We start from the raw sequence: 18,653 nt of genomic DNA, 5'->3' as shown, positions 1-18,653 counted from the left end.
TTTCCAAATTGTCACTAACAGACTAGTGACCAATTTCACCAATTTACATTGGCATACTGGAACACCCTTATAATTCCCTAGTATATGGTACTGAGGTACCCAGGGTATTGGGGTTCCAGGAGATCCCTCTGGGCTGCAGCATTTCTTTTGCCACCCATAGGGAGCTCTGACAATTCTTACACATGCCTGCCCTTGCAGCCTGAGTGAAATAACGTCCACGTTATTTCACAGCTATTTACCACTGCACTTAAGTAACTTATAAGTCACCTATATGTCTAGCCTTTACCTGGTAAAGGTTGGGTGCTAAGTTACTTAGTGTGTGGGCACCCTGGCACTAGCCAAGGTGCTCCCACATTGTTCAGGGCAAATTCCCCGGACTTTGTGAGTGCGGGGACACCATTACACGCGTGCACTATACATATGTCACGACATATGTATAGCGTCACAATGGTAACTCCGAATATGGCCATGTAACATGTCTAAGATCATGGAATTGTCACCCAATGCCATTCTGGCATTGGGGAGACAATTTCATGATCCCCTGAGTCTCTAGCACAGACCCGGGTACTGCCAAACTACCTTTCCCGGGGTTTCACTGCAGCTGCTGCTGCTGCCAACCCCTCAGACAGGTTTCTGCCCTCCTGGGGTCCAGCCAGGCTTGGCCCAGGAAGGCAGAACAAAGGACTTCCTCAGAGAGAGGGTGTTACACCCTCTCCCTTTGGAAAAAGGTGTCAGGGCTGGGGAGGAGTAGCCTCCCCCAGCCTCTGGAAATGCTTTGATGGGCACAGATGGTGCCCATCTCTGCATAAGCCAGTCAACACCGGTTCAGGGATCCCCCAGCCCTGCTCTGGCGCGAAACTGGACAAAGTAAAGGGTAGTGACCACTTCCCTGACCTGCACCTCCCCTGGGAGTTGCCCAGAGCTCCTCCAGTGTGCTCCAGACCTCTGCCATCTTGGAAACAGAGGTGCTGCTGGCACACTGGACTGCTCTGAGTGGCCAGGGCCAGCAGGTGACGTCAGAGACTCCTTCTGATAGGCTCCTCCAGGTGTTGCTAGCCTATCCTCTCTCCTAAGTAGCCAAACCTCCTTTTCTGGCTATTTAGGGTCTCTGCTTTGGGGAATTCTTTAGATAACGAATGCAAGAGCTCATCAGAGTTCCTCTGCATCTCTCTCTTCACCTTCTGCCAAGAAATCGACCGCTGACTGCTCTGGAAGCCTGCAAAACAGCAACAAAGTAGCAAAGACGACTACTGCGAGCTTGTAACGCTGATCCTGCCACCTTCTCGACTGTTTTCCTGGTGGTGCATGCTGTGGGGGTAGTCTGCCTCCTCTCTGCACTAGAAGCTCCGAAGAAATCACCCATGGGTCGACGGAATCTTCCCCCTGCAACCGCAGGCACCAAAGAACTGCATCACTGGTCCTCTGGGTCTCCTCTCAGCACGACGAGCGAGGTCCCTTGAACTCAGCAACTCTGTCCAAGTGACTCCCACAGTCCAGTGACTCTTCAGTCCAAGTTCGGTGGAGGTAAGTCCTTGCTTCCCCATGCTAGACTGCATTGCTAGGAACCGTGTGTTTTGCAGCTACTCCGGCTCCTGTGCACTCTTCCAGGATTTCCTTTGTGCACAGCCAAGCCTGGGTCCCTGGCACTCTAACCTGCAGTGCACGACCTCCTGAGTTATCCTCTGGCGTCGTAGGACCCTCCTTTGTGACTTCGGGTGAGCTCCGGTTCACTCCACTTTGTAGTGCCTGTTCCAGCACTTCTGCGGGTGCTGCTTGCTTCTGAGTGGGCTCTTTGTCTTGCTGGACGCCCCCTCTGTCTCCTCACGCAATTGGCGACATCCTGATCCCTCCTGGGCCACAGCAGCATCCAAAAACCCTAACCGCAACCCTAACAGCTAGCAAGGCTTGTTTGCAGTCTTTCTGCACAGAAATACCTCTGCACGACTCTTCACGACGTGGGACATCCATCCTCCAAAGGGGAAGTTTCTAGCCCTTGTCGTTCTTGCAGAAACCACAGCTTCTACCATCCGGTGGCAGCTTCTTGGCACCCACAGCTGGCATTTCCTGGGCATCTGCCCACTACCGACTTGATTGTGACTCTTGGACTTGGTCCCCTTGTTCAACGGGTACTCTCATCAGGAAATCCATTGTTGTTGCATTGCTGGTGTTGGTCTTCCTTGCAGAATTCCCCTATCACGACTTCTGTGCTCTTTGGGGAACTTAGGTGCCCTTTGCACCCGCTTTTCAGGGTCTTGGGGTGGGCTATTTTTCTAACCCTCACTGTTTTCTTACAGTCCCAGCGACCCTCTACAAGGTCACATAGGTTTGGGGTCCATTCGTGGTTCGCATTCCACTTCTAGAGTATATGGTTTGTGTTGCCCCTATCCCTATGTGCCCCCATTTGATTCTATTGTGACTATACATTATTTGCACTGCTTTTTATTGCTATTACTGCATATTTTGGTCTTGTGTACATATATCTTGTGTATATTTGCTATGCTCATACTGAGGGTACTCACTGAGATACTTTTGGCATATTGTCATAAAAATAAAGTATCTTTATTTTTAGTATATCTGTGTATTGTGTTTTCTTATGATATTGTGCATATGACACTAGTGGTACTGTAGGAGCTTCACTCGTCTCCTAGTTCAGCCTAAGCTGCTCTGCTAAGCTACCTTTTCTATCAGCCTAAGCTGCTAGACACCCCTCTACACTAATAAGGGATACCTGGGCCTGGTGCAAAGTGTAAGTACCCCTTGGTACCCACTACAAGCCAGTCCAGCCTCCTACAGATACCACCATTCCCAGGAGACCATGGGCCAGATACTGGCCAAGCTGTAGGAGACCCAGTGGCTGCAGGAGGAACAGTGCCTGGGTATCAGGGAGGACCTGAGGGACATCTACACCACCCTGGTCACCATTGCAGGGGTGCTGGCAGACATGGCCAACACCATGAGGGAGGCAGTGACACACCAATGGGTCCCTGACACTAGCCAAGCTGAATTACAGCCCTCCACCTCCGCTGGCGCTAGTGGACAGTAGGACCCGCCACAGGAACAACAGGCCACCAGCACCCCACCCCCTGTAGAAGGAGAACCACCCCGCAAATGGTCCCTGCGATCCAGGCTGAAGCCAGAGAACATTGTCAAGACCCCTGCAAAAGGAAATGAGACTCTCCTGAGTGTCACCCTCTGTCCCACTCTGTCACCCTGTCCACCTTCGACTTCCATTGCTCCACTTCCTATGCCCCCTTGGACAATGCACCTGGGATACAAATAGAACGGACTCTACCCTGGACTTTCCTCCATCAGCAACCCAGCCCATTTAAAAACTCGCTACACTAATTAGCACATAAATAAACACCCTTGGAACAAATTCAAGTATTGAGTCTGTGAATACTATGACAAATATATTAGTTTCACAAACTGTAAACACTGCAATTCAAATGTACTGTAATATTTACATAGGTATGAACTGCAGTGGGAAGCAGTAGACACACCAGGAGCCAGAGTAGGGCACAGAGATCTGAAAATAGAGATGCCAAAGGGTACAGTAAGTGGCCATAGAAATAGGGAAATCAGGCTGCCAAGTTCAATGTCAAACACAAAACTGCAATGGAAAGTGAAGTTACAGTGTATTACTTGTGTGTCACTGGAAGTACTGTTTGTAGGAGGCTGGACTGGCTTCTGGTGAGTACCAAGGGGTACTTGCACCTTGCACCAGGCCCAGTTATCCCTTATTAGTGTATAGGGTGTCTAGCAGCTTAGGCTGATAGATAATGGTAGCTTAGCAGAGCAGCTTAGGCTGAACTAGGAGACGTGTGAAGCTACTACAGTACCACTTAGTGTCATATGCACAATATCATAAGAAAACACAATACACAGTTATACTAAAAATAAAGGTACTTTATTTTTATGACAATATGCCAAAGTATCTTAGAGTGTACCCTCAGTGAGAGGATAGGAAATATACACAAGATATATATACACATTAGCAAAAATATGCAGTATAGTCTTAGAAAACAGTGCAAACAATGTATAGTTACAATAAGATGCAATGGGGACACATAGGGATAGGGGCAACACAAACCATATACTCCAAAAGTGGAATGCGAACCACGAATGGACCCCAAACCTATGTGACCTTGTAGAGGGTCGCTGGGACTATTAGAAAATAGTGAGAGTTAGAAAAATAACCCTCCCCAAGACCCTGAAAAGTGAGTGCAAAGTGCACTAAAGTTCCCCTAAGGATAAAGAAGTCGTGTTAGAGGAATAATGCAGGAAAGACACAAACCAACAATGCAACAATGATAGATTTCCAATCTTGGGTACCTGTGGAACAAGGGGACCAAGTCCAAAAGTCACAAGCAAGTCGGAGATGGGCAGATGCCCAGGAAATGCCAGCTGTGGGTGCAAAGAAGCTTCTACTGGACAGAAGAAGCTGAGGTTTCTGCAGGAACGAAAAGGGTTAGAGACTTCCCCTTTGGTGGACGAATCCCTCTTGCCATGGAGAGTCGTGCAGAAGTATTTTCCTACCGAAAGAACACCAACAAGCCTTGCTAGCTGCAAATCATGCAGTTAGCGTTTTTGGACGCTGCTGTGGCCCAGGAGGGACCAGGAGGTCGCAAATTGGACCAGGAGGTAAAGGGGACATCGAGCAAGACAAGAAGCCCTCTTAGCAGCAAGTAGCTCCTGGAGAAGGGCCAAAAACAGGCACTACGAGGATGCGTGAAACAGTGCTCACCCGAAGTCGCACAAAGAAGTCCCACGTCGCCGGAGACCAACTTAGAAAGTCGTGCAATGCAGGTTAGAGTGCTGTGGACCCAGGCTTGGCTGTGCACAAAGGATTTCTGCCGGAAGTGCACAGGGGCCGGAGTAGCTGCAAAAGTTGCGGTTCCCAGCAATGCAGTCTAGCGAGATGAGGCAAGGACTTACCTCCACCAAACTTGGACTGAACAGTCACTGGACTGTGGGGGTCACTTGGACAGAGTTTCTGGATTCGAGGGACCTCGCTCGTCGTACTGAGAGGAGACCCAAGGGACCGGTAATGCAGCTTTTTGGTGCCTGCGGTTGCAGGGGGAAGATTCCGTCGACTCACTGGAGATTTCTTCGGAGCTTCTAGTGCAGAGAGGAGGCAGACTACCCCCACAGCATGCACCACCAGGAAAACAGTCGAGAAGGCGGCAGGATCAGCGTTACAGAGTTGCAGTAGTCGTCTTTGCTACTATGTTGCAGGTTTGCAGGCTTCCAACGCGGTCAGCAGTCGATTCCTTGGCAGAAGGTGAAGAGAGAGATGCAGAGGAACTCGGATGAGCTCTTGCATTCGTTATCTAAAGTTTCCCCAGAGACAGAGACCCTAAATAGCCAGAAAAGAGGGTTTGGCTACCTAGGAGAGAGGATAGGCTAGCAACACCTGAAGGAGCCTATCAGAAGGAGTCTCTGACGTCACCTGGTGGCACTGGCCACTCAGAGCAGTCCAGTGTGCCAGCAGCACCTCTGTTTCCAAGATGGCAGAGGTCTGGAGCACACTGGAGGAGCTCTGGACACCTCCCAGGGGAGGTGCAGGTCAGGGGAGTGGTCACTCCCCTTTCCTTTGTCCAGTTTCGCGCCAGAGCAGGGCTAAGGGGTCCCCTGAACCGGTGTAGACTGGCTTATGCAGAATTGGGCACATCTGTGCCCAAGAAAGCATTTCCAGAGGCTGGGGGAGGCTACTCCTCCCCTGCCTTCACACCATTTTCCAAAGGGAGAGGGTGTAACACCCTCTCTCAGAGGAAGTCCTTTGTTCTGCCATCCTGGGCCAGGCCTGGCTGGACCCCAGGAGGGCAGCTGCCTGTCTGAGGGGTTGGCAGCAGCAGCAGCTGCAGTGAAACCCCAGGAAGGGCAGTTTGGCAGTACCAGGGTCTGTGCTACAGACCACTGGGATCATGGGATTGTGCCAACTATGCCAGGATGGCATAGAGGGGGCAATTCCATGATCATAGACATGTTACATGGCCATATTCGGAGTTACCATGGTGAAGCTACATATAGGTAGTGACCTATATGTAGTGCACGCGTGTAATGGTGTCCCCGCACTCACAAAGTCCGGGGAATTGGCCCTGAACAATGTGGGGGCACCTTGGCTAGTGCCAGGGTGCCCACACACTAAGTAACTTTGCACCTAACCTTTACCAGGTAAAGGTTAGACATATAGGTGACTTATAAGTTACTTAAGTGCAGTGTAAAATGGCTATGAAATAACGTGGACGTTATTTCACTCAGACTGCAGTGGCAGGCCTGTGTAAGAATTGTCAGAGCTCCCTATGGGTGGCAAAAGAAATGCTGCAGCCCATAGGGATCTCCTGGAACCCCAATACCCTGGGTACCTCAGTACCATATACTAGGAAATTATAAGGGTGTTCCAGTAAGCCAATGTAAATTGGTAAAATTGGTCACTAGCCTGTTAGTGACAATTTGGAAAGAAATGAGAGAGCATAACCACTGAGGTTCTGGTTAGCAGAGCCTCAGTGAGACAGTTAGGCACCACACAGGGAACACATACATATAGGCCACAAACTTATGAGCACTGGGGTCCTGACTAGCAGGGTCCCAGTGACACATAACAAACATACTGAAAACATAGGGTTTTCACTATGAGCACTGGGCCCTGGCTAGCAGGATCCCAGTGAGACAGTGAAAACACCCTGACATACACTCACAAACAGGCCAAAAGTGGGGGTAACAAGGCTAGAAAGAGGCTACTTTCTCACACTGTTGAATCAGTGTACTTCTGTTGTCCACATCTTCTTCCTCTACCTCCCCTTCGTCACTGTCCACAGGCTCCACCACTACCACACGACCATCCCCAGGCTCATCCTCCTGCAGAAAAGGCATCTGGCGTCTCAAGGCCAGGTTGTGCAACATGCAACAATGATCTGGCACACCTTCTTGGGTGAGTAGTACAGGGATCCACCTGTCAGATGGACGCACCGGAATCTGGCCTTCATGAGGCCAAAGGTTCTCTCAATGATCCTCCTTGTTCACCCATGTGCCTCATTGTAACGTTCCTCTCCCCTTGTCCTGGCATTCCTCACTGGGGTCAGTAGCCATAAGAGGTTGGGGTAACCAGGGTCACCTGCAAATATTAAAGGGATACCTGTTAGCCACACACACACCCTTAGGGCCAAACCCACACCCATATACCTACATCAACTAGGTGGGGACCATGGGGCTCACCTATTAGCCACAACCTGTGCCTCTGGAGTTGAGACAACACATATGGAATGCTGCTATTCCTCACGATAAAGGCATCATGCACAGAGCCAGGATACTTGGCATTGACATGGGAGATGTACTGGTCCGCCAAACACACCATCTGCACATTCAGAGAGTGAAAGCTTTTCCTATTTCTAAACACTAGTTAATTTCTCCGGGGGGCACAAATGCAATATGTATACCATCAATGGCACCAATGATGTTGGGGATATGTCCCAGTGCATAAAAGTCAGCCTTCTCTGTGGCCAAATCCTCCACCTGGGGGAATACGATGTAGCTGCACATGTGTTTCAGCAGGGGAGACAACACTCTGGGCAGCACGTTTGAGAACATTGGCTGAGATATCCCTGATGCCATGGCCACTGTCGCTTGGAAGGAACCACTTGTAGGAGGCTGGACTGGCTTGTAGTGGGTACCAAGAGGTACTTACACCTTGAACCAGGCCCAGGTATCCCTTATTAGTGTAGAGGGGTGTCTAGCAGTGTAGGCTGATAGAAAAGGTAGCTTAGCAGAGCAGCTTAGGCTGAACTAGGAGACGAGTGAAGCTCCTACAGTACCACTAGTGTCACTTGCACAATATCATAAGAAAACACAATACACAGATATACTAAAAATAAAGGTACTTTATTTTTATGACAATATGCCAAAGTATCTCAGTGAGTACCCTCAGTATGAGGATAGCAAATATACACAAGATATATGTACACAATACCAAAATATGCAGTAATAGCAATAGAAAACAGTGCAAACAATGTATAGTCACAATAGAATGCAATGGGGGCACATAGGGATAGGGGCAACACAAACCATATACTCTAGAAGTGGAATGCGAACCACTAATGGACCCCAAACCTATGTGACCTTGTAGAGGGTCGCTGGGACTGTAAGTAAACAGTGAGGGTTAGAAAAATAGCCCACCCCAAGACCCTGAAAAGTGGGTGCAAAGTGCACCTAAGTTCCCCAGAGAGCACAGAAGTCGTGATAGGGGAATTCTACAAGGAAGACCAACACCGGCAATGCAACAACGATGGATTTCCTGATGAGAGGGTAACAAGGGGACCAAGTCAAAGAGTCACGATCAAGTCGGTAGTGGGGAGATGCCCAGGAAATGCCAGCTGTGGGAGCAAAGAAGCTGCCACCGGATGGTAGAAGCTGTGGATTCTGCAAGAACGACAAGGGCTAAAAACTTCCCCTTTGGAGGATGGATGTCCCACGTCATGAAGAGTCGTGCAGTGGTGTTTCCGTGCAGAAAGACCACAAACAATCCTTGCTAGCTGCAAAGGTCGCGGTTAGGGTTTTTGGATGCTGCTGTGGCCCAGGAGGGACCAGGATGTCGCCAATTGCGTGAGGGGACAGAGGGGGCGTCCAGCAAGACAAAGAGCCCACTCAGAAGCAAGCAGCATCCGCAGAAGTGTCGGAATAGGCACTACAAAGTGGAGTGAACCGGAGCTCACCCGAAGTCACAAAAGAGGGTCCCACGGCGCCGGAGGACAACTCAGGAGGTCGTGCACTGCAGGTTAGAGTGCCGGGGAACCAGGCTTGGCTGTGCACAAAGGAAATCCTGGAAGAGGGCACAGGAGCCGGAGTAGCTGCAAAACACGCAGTTCCCAGCAATGCAGTCTAGCGTGGGGAGGCAAGGACTTTCCTCCACCAAACTTGGACTGAAGAGTCACTGGACTGTGGGAGTCACTTGGACAGAGTTGCTGAGTTCAAGGGACCTCGCTCGTCGTGATGAGAGGAGACCCAGAGGACTGGTGATGCAGTTCTTTGGTGCCTGCGGTTGCAGGGGGAAGATTCCGTCGACCCACGGGAGATTTCTTCGGGGCTTCTGGTGCAAAGAGGAGGCAGACTACCCCCACAGCATGCACCACCAGGAAAACAGTCGAGAAGGCGGCAGGATCAGCGTTACAAGGTCGCAGTAGTCGTCTTTGCTACTTTGTTGCAGTTTTGCAGGCTTCCAGCGCGGTCAGCAGTCTATTCCTTGGCAGAAGGTGAAGAGGGAGATGCCATCCTGGGCCAGGCCTGGCTGGACCCCAGGAGGGCAGATGCCTGTCTGAGGGGTTGGCAGCAGCAGCAGCTGCAGTGAAACCCCAGGAAGGGCAGTTTGGCAGTACCAGGGTCTGTGCTACAGACCACTGGGATCATGGGATTGTGCCAACTATGCCAGGATGGCATAGAGGGGGCAATTCCATGATCATAGACATGTTACATGGCCATATTCGGAGTTACCATTGTGAAGCCACATATAGGTAGTGACCTATATGTAGTGCCCGTGTGTAATGGTGTCCCCGCACTCACAAAGTTCAGGGAATTGGCTCTGAACAATGTGGGGGCACCTTGGCTAGTGCCAGGGTGCCCTCACACTAAGTAACTTTGCACCTAACCTTTACCAGGTAAAGGTTAGACATATAGGTGACTTATAAGTTACTTAAGTGCAGTGAAAAATGGCTGTGAAATAACGTGGACGTTATTTCACTCAGGCTGCAGTGGCAGGCCTGTGTAAGAATTGTCAGAGCACCCTATGGGTGGCAAAAGAAATGCTGCAGCCCATAGGGATCTCCTGGAACCCCAATACCCTGGGTACCTTAGTACCATATACTAGGGAATTATATGGGTGTTCCAGTAAGCCAATGTAAATTGGTAAAAATGGTCACTAGCCTGTTAGTGACAATTTGGAAAGAAATGAGAGAGCATAACCACTGAGGTTCTGATTAGCAGAGCCTCAGTGAGACAGTTAGTCACTACACAGGTAACACATTCAGGCACACTTATGAGCACTGGGGCCCTGGGTTACCAGGGTCCCAGTGACACATACAACTAAAACAACATATATACAGTGAAAAATGGGGGTAACATGCCAGGCAAGATGGTACTTTCCTACATAACCCCCCCCCAAACGAAGGACAATAAGACTAGCCATGACCTGATGAGTCTTCATTGTCTAAGCGGAAATATCTGGAGAGTCCATCTGCATTGGAGTGGCTACTCCCAGGTCTATGTTCCACTGTATAGTCCATTCCCTGTAGGGATATGGACCACCTCAACAATTAGGATTTTCACCTTTCATTTGTTTTAGCCAAAGTAGAGGTTTGTGGTCTGTCTGAACAATGAAGTGAGTGCCAAACAGGTATGGCCTCAACTTCTTCAGAGCCCAGACCACAGCAAAGGCCTCCCTCTCTATGGCAGACCAACGCTTTTCTCTATGGGTCAACCTCCTACTAATAAAAGCAACAGGTTGATCCTGGCCCTCAGAATTAAGTTGTGATAGGACTGCCCCTACTCCTAATTCAGATGCATCAGTTTGGACATAGAATTTTTTAGAGTAACAAGGGCTTTTCAGAACAGGTGCAGAGCACATGGCCTGCTTCAGCTCCTCAAAAGCTTTCTGACAGTTTGCTGTCCATAATACCTTTTTAGGCATCTTTTTGGAAGTGAGGTCATTAAGAGGGGCTGCAATGGAGCCATAGTTCTTAATGAACCTCCTGTAATACCCAGTGAGGCCTAGGAAGGCTCTCACCTGAGTCTGAGTGGTAGGGGGAACCCAATCAATAATTGTTTGGATTTTCCCCTGAAGTGGTGCAATCTGTTCCCCACCAACAAGGTGTCCCAGATAAACCGCCTTACCCTGCCCTATCTGGCACTTTGAAGCCTTGATAGTGAGGCCTGCCTTTTGCAGGGCCTCCAAAACTTTCCATAGGTGGACCAGGTGATCATCCCAGCTGGAGCTAAAGACAGCTATATCGTCCAAATATGCTGCACTGAAAGCTTCCAGCCCTTGCAGGACTGTGTTCACCAACCTCTGAAAAGTGGCAGGTGCATTTTTCAAACCAAAAGGCATTACAGTAAACTGGTAATGTCCTCCAATGGTTGAAAATGCAGTCTTAGGTTTAGCATCTTCTGACAATTTGATCTGCCAATACCCTGCAGTCAAGTCAAAAGTGCTTAGATACTTGGCAGATGCCAGTGTATCTATGAGCTCATCTGCCCTGGGTATAGGGTGAGCATCAGTTTTGGTTACCAAGTTGAGACCTCTATAGTCTACACAAAACCGCATTTCCTTCTTTCCATCTTTGGAATGGGGTTTTGGTACCAGTACCACAGGAGAAGCCCATGGACTGTCAGAGTGCTCAACCACTCCTAGTTCTAACATTTTCTGGACCTCTTGCTTTATGCAGTCCCTGACATGGTCAGGCTGCCTATAGATCTTACTTTTGACAGGCAAGCTGTCTCCAGTATCTATAGTGTGCTCACACCAAGAAGTGGTACCTGGCACAGTAGAGAAGAGTTCAGAGAATTGATCTAGGAGATTTATGCAATTGTCTTTTTGCTCAGCAGTAAGACAATCAGCCAAAACTACACCTTCCACCAGAGCATCTTGTTCTGTGGAAGAGAAGAGATCAGGTAGAGGATCACTGTCTTCTTCCTGTCCCTCATCAGTTGCCATGAGCAGGGTGAGATCAGCCCTGTCATAGTAGGGTTTCAGGCGGTTGACATGGAGCACCCTAAGGGGACTCCTGGCAGTGCCTAAGTCAACTAAATAGGTGACTTCTCCCTTCTTTTCAACAATTGTGTGGGGTCCACTCCATTTATCTTGGAGTGCTCTTGGGGCCACAGGCTCCAAGACCCACACTTTCTGCCCTGGTTGGTCCTGAACCAAAACAGCCTTCTGATCATGCCATTGCTTCTGGAGCTCTTGGCTGGGCTGAAGGATTTTACTGGCCTTTTTCATGTACTCAGCCATCCTTGATCTGAGGCCAAGTACATAATCCACAATATCCTGCTTAGGAGCTTTTAAAGGTTGTTCCCAACCCTCCTTTACAAGTGTGAGTGGACCCCTAACAGGGTGTCCAAAAAGAAGTTCAAAGGGGCTGAAGCCCACTCCTTTCTGGGGTACCTCCCTGTAGGCAAAAAGGAGGCATGGTAGAAGGATATCCCATCTCCTGCGGAGTTTTTCAGGGAGACCCATAATCATGCCTTTGAGAGTTTTATTAAATCTCTCCACCAGTCCATTTGTTTGTGGATGATAGGGTGTTGTGAACTTGTAAGTTACACCACACTCCTTCCACATGGCCTTTAAGTATGCAGACATGAAATTGCTTCCCCTGTCTGATACTACTTCCTTTGGGAAGCCCACTCTGGAAAATATTCCCAGGAGGGCCTTTGCCACTGCAGGTGCTGTAGTGGTCCTTAAAGGAATTGCTTCAGGATATCTTGTGGCATGGTCCACTACCACCAAGGTAAACCTATTGCCTGAAGCAGTAGGAGGGTCAAGGGGGCCAACTATGTCAACCCCTACCCTTTCAAAGGGAACCCCAACCACAGGCAGTGGAATAAGGGGTGCCTTTGGGGTGCCACCTGTCTTGCCACTGGCTTGACAGGTTTCACAGGACTTACAAAATTCCTTTGTGTCCTCAGACATTCTATGCCAATGAAACAGGGGAACAAGCCTGTCCCAAGTTTTCATTTGTCCTAGATGCCCAGCTAGGGGAATGTCATGTGCCAGGGTTAGGAGGAACTTTCTGTACTCCTGAGGAATCACTAATCTCCTGGCAGCTCCAGGTTTAGGATCCCTATGCTCAGTGTACAAGAGGTTGTCCTCCCAGTAAACTCTGTGAGAGTCACTGACATCCCCATTAGCCTGTTTGACAGCTTGCTGTCTGAGACCCTCTAATGTGGGACAGGTTTGCTGTGCCACACTCAGCTCCTCTCTGGCAGGCCCCCCTTCACCCAAAAGCTCAGCAGTGTCTGCTTCCAGCTCCTCTGGTGTAGGTTCTGCACAGGGAGGGAATTCTTCTTCCTCAGAAGTTGAATCCACTGTAGAGGGAGGGATTGTAGGAAGTGGTTTGCTTCTACTAGCCCTAGCTTTAGGGAGCACTTGGTCCATTGTTCCAGGATGCAAGCTTCGCTGTCCTTTTTGCTTTTTGGCCTGAGCCCTTGTCAAAGCAAAAATATGCCCTGGGATGCCCAGCATTGCTGCATGGGCCTCCAACTCCACATCTGACCAAGCTGATGTCTCCAAATCATTCGCTAACAGACAGTTTACAGGTAAATCTGAAGCTACCACAACTTTCTTTGGACCAGTAACCCCCCCCCCCCAGTTGAGATTTACAACAGACATGGGGTGGCTAAGTGTGTTGTTGTGAGCATCGGTTACTTGGTACTGGTGACCAAGTAGGTGTTGTTCAGGGTGGACCAGTTTCTCTATGACTATAGTCACACTGGCTCCAGTGTCCCTGTAGGCCTGAACCTCAACACCATTTATTAGGGGTAGCTGCTTGTACTTATCCATATTAGGGGACAAGCAACTAAGGTGGCTAAATCAATAGCCCCCTCAGAGACTAACACAGCCTCTGTGGCCTCCCTAACAAGGCCAACCCCAACTAAGTTACCAATAGTGAGCCCAGCTACTCCCTTGGATTGGCTATTAGTAGGTTTGCTCCCACCACCACTGCTATTAGTAGGGACACTAGGTGTAGCAGTAGGGGTTGTAGTGGTAGGAGGCTTGGTGCCTTTCTTTGGACAACTGGGATCTGTTGTCCAATGGCCTTTTATTTTACATAAATAGCACCATGGTTTCTTTTCCTTGTTTTGATTAGAAGAGGATTTGGGCCCACCACCCCCACCAGAGGGTTTTTGTGGGCCTGATGAAGACTCATTTTTAGATTTGTCCCCACCCTCTCAGAAGACTTACCATCCTTCTTCTTGTTGCCATCTTTGTCACCCCCTGTATGAACTTTTCTGTTCACCCTTGTTCTGACCCATTTGTCTGCCTTCTTTCCCAATTCTTGGGGAGAGGTCAGATCAGAGTCCAAGTACTGGTGCAACAAATCAGACACACAATTATTAAGAATATGCTCTCTCAGGATCAAGTTATACAGGCTGTCATAATCAGTAACTTTACTGCCATGTAACCACCCCTCCAAGGCCTTCACTGAATGGTCAATGAAATCAACCCAGTCGTGTGAAGACTCCTTTTTGGTCTCTCTGAACTTTATCCTGTATTGTTCAGTGGTTAAGCCATAACCGTCCAGGAGTGCATTCTTAAGAACTTTGTAATCATTAGCTTCATTTTCTTTTACAGTAAGGAGCCTATCCCTACCTTTTCCACTAAATGATAGCCATAGGATAGCAGCCCACTGCCTTTGAGGGACATCCTGTACAGCACAGGCCCTCTCAAGTGCAGCAAACCACTTGTTAATGTCATCCCCCTCCTTATAAGGGGGAACTATCTTGTGCAGATTCCTGGAATCATGCTCTTTTGCAGGATGACTATGGGGAATACTGCTGCTGCCACCATGGGTTTCTAAACCCAGTTTCTGTCTCTCCTTCTCTACTTCTAAAGTCTGTCTATCCAAATCCAGCTGTTGCTTCTTGAGCTTCAGTCTGGTTTGTTCCACTCTCAATCTATTGAGCTCCCTTTCTAACAATCTGTCATCAGGGTGGGTGGGAGGGACATGCCTTGAAACAGAAGTATGGTGAGAATGGACAGAAGGAGACCTGTCCCTTACAGGGGGCACCCTAACAGCTTGGCTAACAGAAACATCACTACCACTGTGGTGAGAATAAATGCTTTTGTGATGTGAGACAACACTATTTGTATGGTGTGACTCCACATCATTACCAACTATGCTAGACTGTCTAGTAATGGGCAGGCTAGGAAGTTTCTTTCCTGAATCTTTTCCTGGGGGAGTCCCTGGATCAGATTGGGAACCATTAGCTACTTTTTCAACAGATGGGGCACTTCTTGCCTTATCTTGTTCTCTATGCATGTTAAGTAACAATTCCAAGGAAGGATTCTTCCCTACACTCAAACCTCTCTCTATGCAGAGACTCCTTGCTCCTTTCCAGCTAAGGTGATCATATGCAAGTTTGGACAGATCAACATTTTGGCCTGTGCCAGACATTTTTAGAGAGAGTTAAAGTGATAGAAAAAGATAAAAAGTTTGTCAGAGCTTTTAGAAAGACAGAGAAAAAAAAAACTTTTTACACTTTTTAGAACTTTTTAGAAAGTTAGAAGTACTTTTCAGCACTTAGAAAAGAGTGAAAAGAGGAAATGCAAAACTTTTTGGCTATGTGTATATACACTGACCTTGTTTTGTATATTTTTCTCTTATGAAAAGTACAATGACAAGAGTGGTAAGCAGTCTCAAAGCACTTATCCCACCGCTGCACAACCAATGTAGGAGGCTGGACTGGCTTGTAGTGAGTACCAAGGGGTACTTGCACTTTGCACCAGGCCCAGTTATCCCTTATTAGTGTACAGGGTGTCTAGCAGCTTAGGCTGATAGATAATGGTAGCTTAGCAGAGCAGCTTAGGCTGAACTAGGAGACGTGTGAAGCTACTACAGTACCACTTAGTGTCATATGCACAATATCATAAGAAAACACAATACACAGTTATACTAAAAATAAAGGTACTTTATTTTTATGACAATATGCCAAAGTATCTTAGAGTGTACCCTCAGTGAGAGGATAGGAAATATACACAAGATATATATACACAATAGCAAAAATATGCAGTATAGTCTTAGAAAACAGTGCAAACAATGTATAGTTACAATAGGATGCAATGGGGAAACATAGGGATAGGGGCAACACAAACCATATACTCCAAAAGTGGAATGCGAACCACGAATGGACCCCAAACCTATGTGACCTTGTAGAGAGTCGCTGGGACTATTAGAAAATAGTGAGAGTTAGAAAAATAACCCTCCCCAAGACCCTGAAAAGTGAGTGCAAAGTGCACTAAAGTTCCCCTAAGGACAAAGAAGTCGTGTTAGAGGAATAATGCAGGAAAGACACAAACCAACAATGCAACAACTGTGGATTTCCAATCTAGGTACCTGTGGAACAAGAGGACCAAGTCCAAAAGTCACAAGCAAGTCGGAGATGGGCATATGCCCAGGAAATGCCACCTGTGGATGCAAAGAAGCTTCTACTGGACAGAAGAAGCTGAGGTTTCTGCAGGAACGAAAAGGGCTAGAGACTTCCCCTTTGGTGGATGGATCCTACTCGCCGTGGAGAGTTGTGCAGAAGTGTTTTCCCGCCGATAGAATGCCAACAAGCCTTGCTAGCTGCAAATCATGCGGTTACCATTTTTGGACATTGCTGTGGCCCTGTAGGGACCAGGAGGTCGCAAGTTGGACCAGAAGAGAGAGGGGACGTCGGGCAACACAACGAGCCCTCTCAGCAGCAGGTAGCACCTGGAGAAGTGCCAGAACCAGGCACTACGAGGATGCGTGAAACAGTGCTCACCCAAAGTTACACAAAGGAGTCCCACGTCGCCGGAGACCAACTTAGAAAGTCGTGCAATGCAGGTTAGAGTGCTGTGGACCCAGTCTTGGCTGTGCACAAAGGATTTCCACCGGAAGTGCACAGGGGCCGGAGTAGCTGCAAAAGTCGCAGTTCCCAGCAATGCAGCCCAGCGAGGTGAGGCAAGGACTTACCTCCACCAAACTTGGACTGAAGAGTCACTGGACTGTGGGGGTCACTTGGACAGAGTCGCTGGATTCGAGGGACCTCGCTCGTCGTGCTGAGAGGAGACCCAAGGGACCGGTAATTCAGCTTTTTGGTGCTTGCGGTTGCAGGGGGAAGATTCCGTCGACCCACGGGAGATTTCTTCGGAGCTTCTGGTGCAGGGAGGAGGCAGACTACCCCCACAGCATGCACAAGCAGGAAAACAGTCGAGAAGGCGGCAGGATCAGCGTTACCGAGTTGCAGTAGTCGTCTTTGCTACTATGTTGCAGGTTTGCAGGCTTCCAGCGCGGTCAGCAGTCGATTCCTTGGCAGAAGGTGAAGAGAGAGATGCAGAGGAACTCGGATGAGCTCTTGCATTCGTTATCTAACGTTTCCCCAGAGACAGAGACAGAGACCCTAAATAGCCAGAAAAGAGGGCTTGGCTACTTAGTAGAGAGGATAGACTACTAACACCTGAAGGAGCCTATCAGCAGGAGTCTCCAACGTCACCTGGTGGCACTAGCCACTCAGAGCAGTCCAGTGTGCCAGCAACACCTCTGTTTCCAAGATGGCAGAGGTCTGGAGCACACTGGAGGAGCTCTGGACACCTCCCAGGGGAGGTGCAGGTCAGGGGAGTGGTCATTCCCCTTTCCTTTGTCCAGTTTCGCGCCAGAGCAGGGGCTAAGGGGTCCCTGAACCGGTGTAGACTGGCTTATGCAGAATTGGGCACATCTGTGCCCAAGAAAGCATTTCCAGAGGCTGGGGGAGGCTACTCCTCCCCTGCCTTCACACCATTTTCCAAAGGGAGAGGGTGTAACACCCTCTCTCAGAGGAAGTTCTTTGTTCTGCCATCCTGGGCCAGGCCTGGCTGGACCCCAGGAGGGCAGCTGCCTGTCTGAGGGGTTGGCAGCAGCAGCAGCTGCAGTGAAACCCCAGGAAGGGCAGTTTGGCAGTACCAGGGTCTGTGCTACAGACCACTGGGATCATGGGATTGTGCCAACTATGCCAGGATGGCATAGAGGGGGCAATTCCATGATCATAGACATGTTACATGGCCATATTCGGAGTTACCATTGTGCAGCTACATATAGGTAGTGACCTATATGTAGTGCACGTGTGTAATGGTGTCCCCGCACTCACAAAGTCCGGGGAATTGGCCCTGAACAATGTGGGGGCACCTTGGCTAGTGCCAGGGTGCCCTCACACTAAGTAACTTTGCACCTAACCTTTACCAGGTAAAGGTTAGACATATAGGTGACTTATAAGTTACTTAAGTGCAGTGTAAAATGGCTGTGAAATAACGTGTGCATTATTTCACTCAGGCTGCAGTGGCAGGCCTGTGTAAGAATTGTCAGAGCTCCCTATGGGTGGCTGTAGGAAAGTACCATCTTGCCTGGCATGTTACCCCCATTTTTCACTGTATATATGTTGTTTTAGTTGTATGTGTCACTGGGACCCTGGTAACCCAGGGCCCCAGTGCTCATAAGTGTGCCTGAATGTGTTACCTGTGTAGTGACTAACTGTCTCACTGAGGCTCTGCTAATCAGAACCTCAGTGGTTATGCTCTCTCATTTCTTTCCAAATTGTCACTGACAGGCTAGTGACCATTTTTACCAATTTACATTGGCTTACTGGAACACCCTTATAATTCCCTAGTATATGGTACTGAGGTACCCAGGGTATTGGGGTTCCAGGAGATCCCTATGGGCTGCAGCATTTCTTTTGCCACCCATAGGGAGATCTGACAATTCTTACACAGGCCTGCCACTGCAGCCTGAGTGAAATAACGTCCACGTTATTTCACAGCCATTTTACACTGCACTTAAGTAACTTATAAGTCACCTATATGTCTAACCTTTACCTGGTAAAGGTTAGGTGCAAAGTTACTTAGTGTGAGGGCACCCTGGCACTAGCCAAGGTGCCCCCACATTGTTCAGAGCCAA

The sequence above is a fragment of the Pleurodeles waltl genome, chromosome 9 (genome assembly GCF_031143425.1).
Source record: "Pleurodeles waltl isolate 20211129_DDA chromosome 9, aPleWal1.hap1.20221129, whole genome shotgun sequence".
Classification (NCBI taxonomy): domain Eukaryota; kingdom Metazoa; phylum Chordata; class Amphibia; order Caudata; family Salamandridae; genus Pleurodeles; species Pleurodeles waltl.
The sequence above is the reverse complement of the archived record's forward strand: the minus strand, read 5'-3'. Positions refer to the sequence as shown.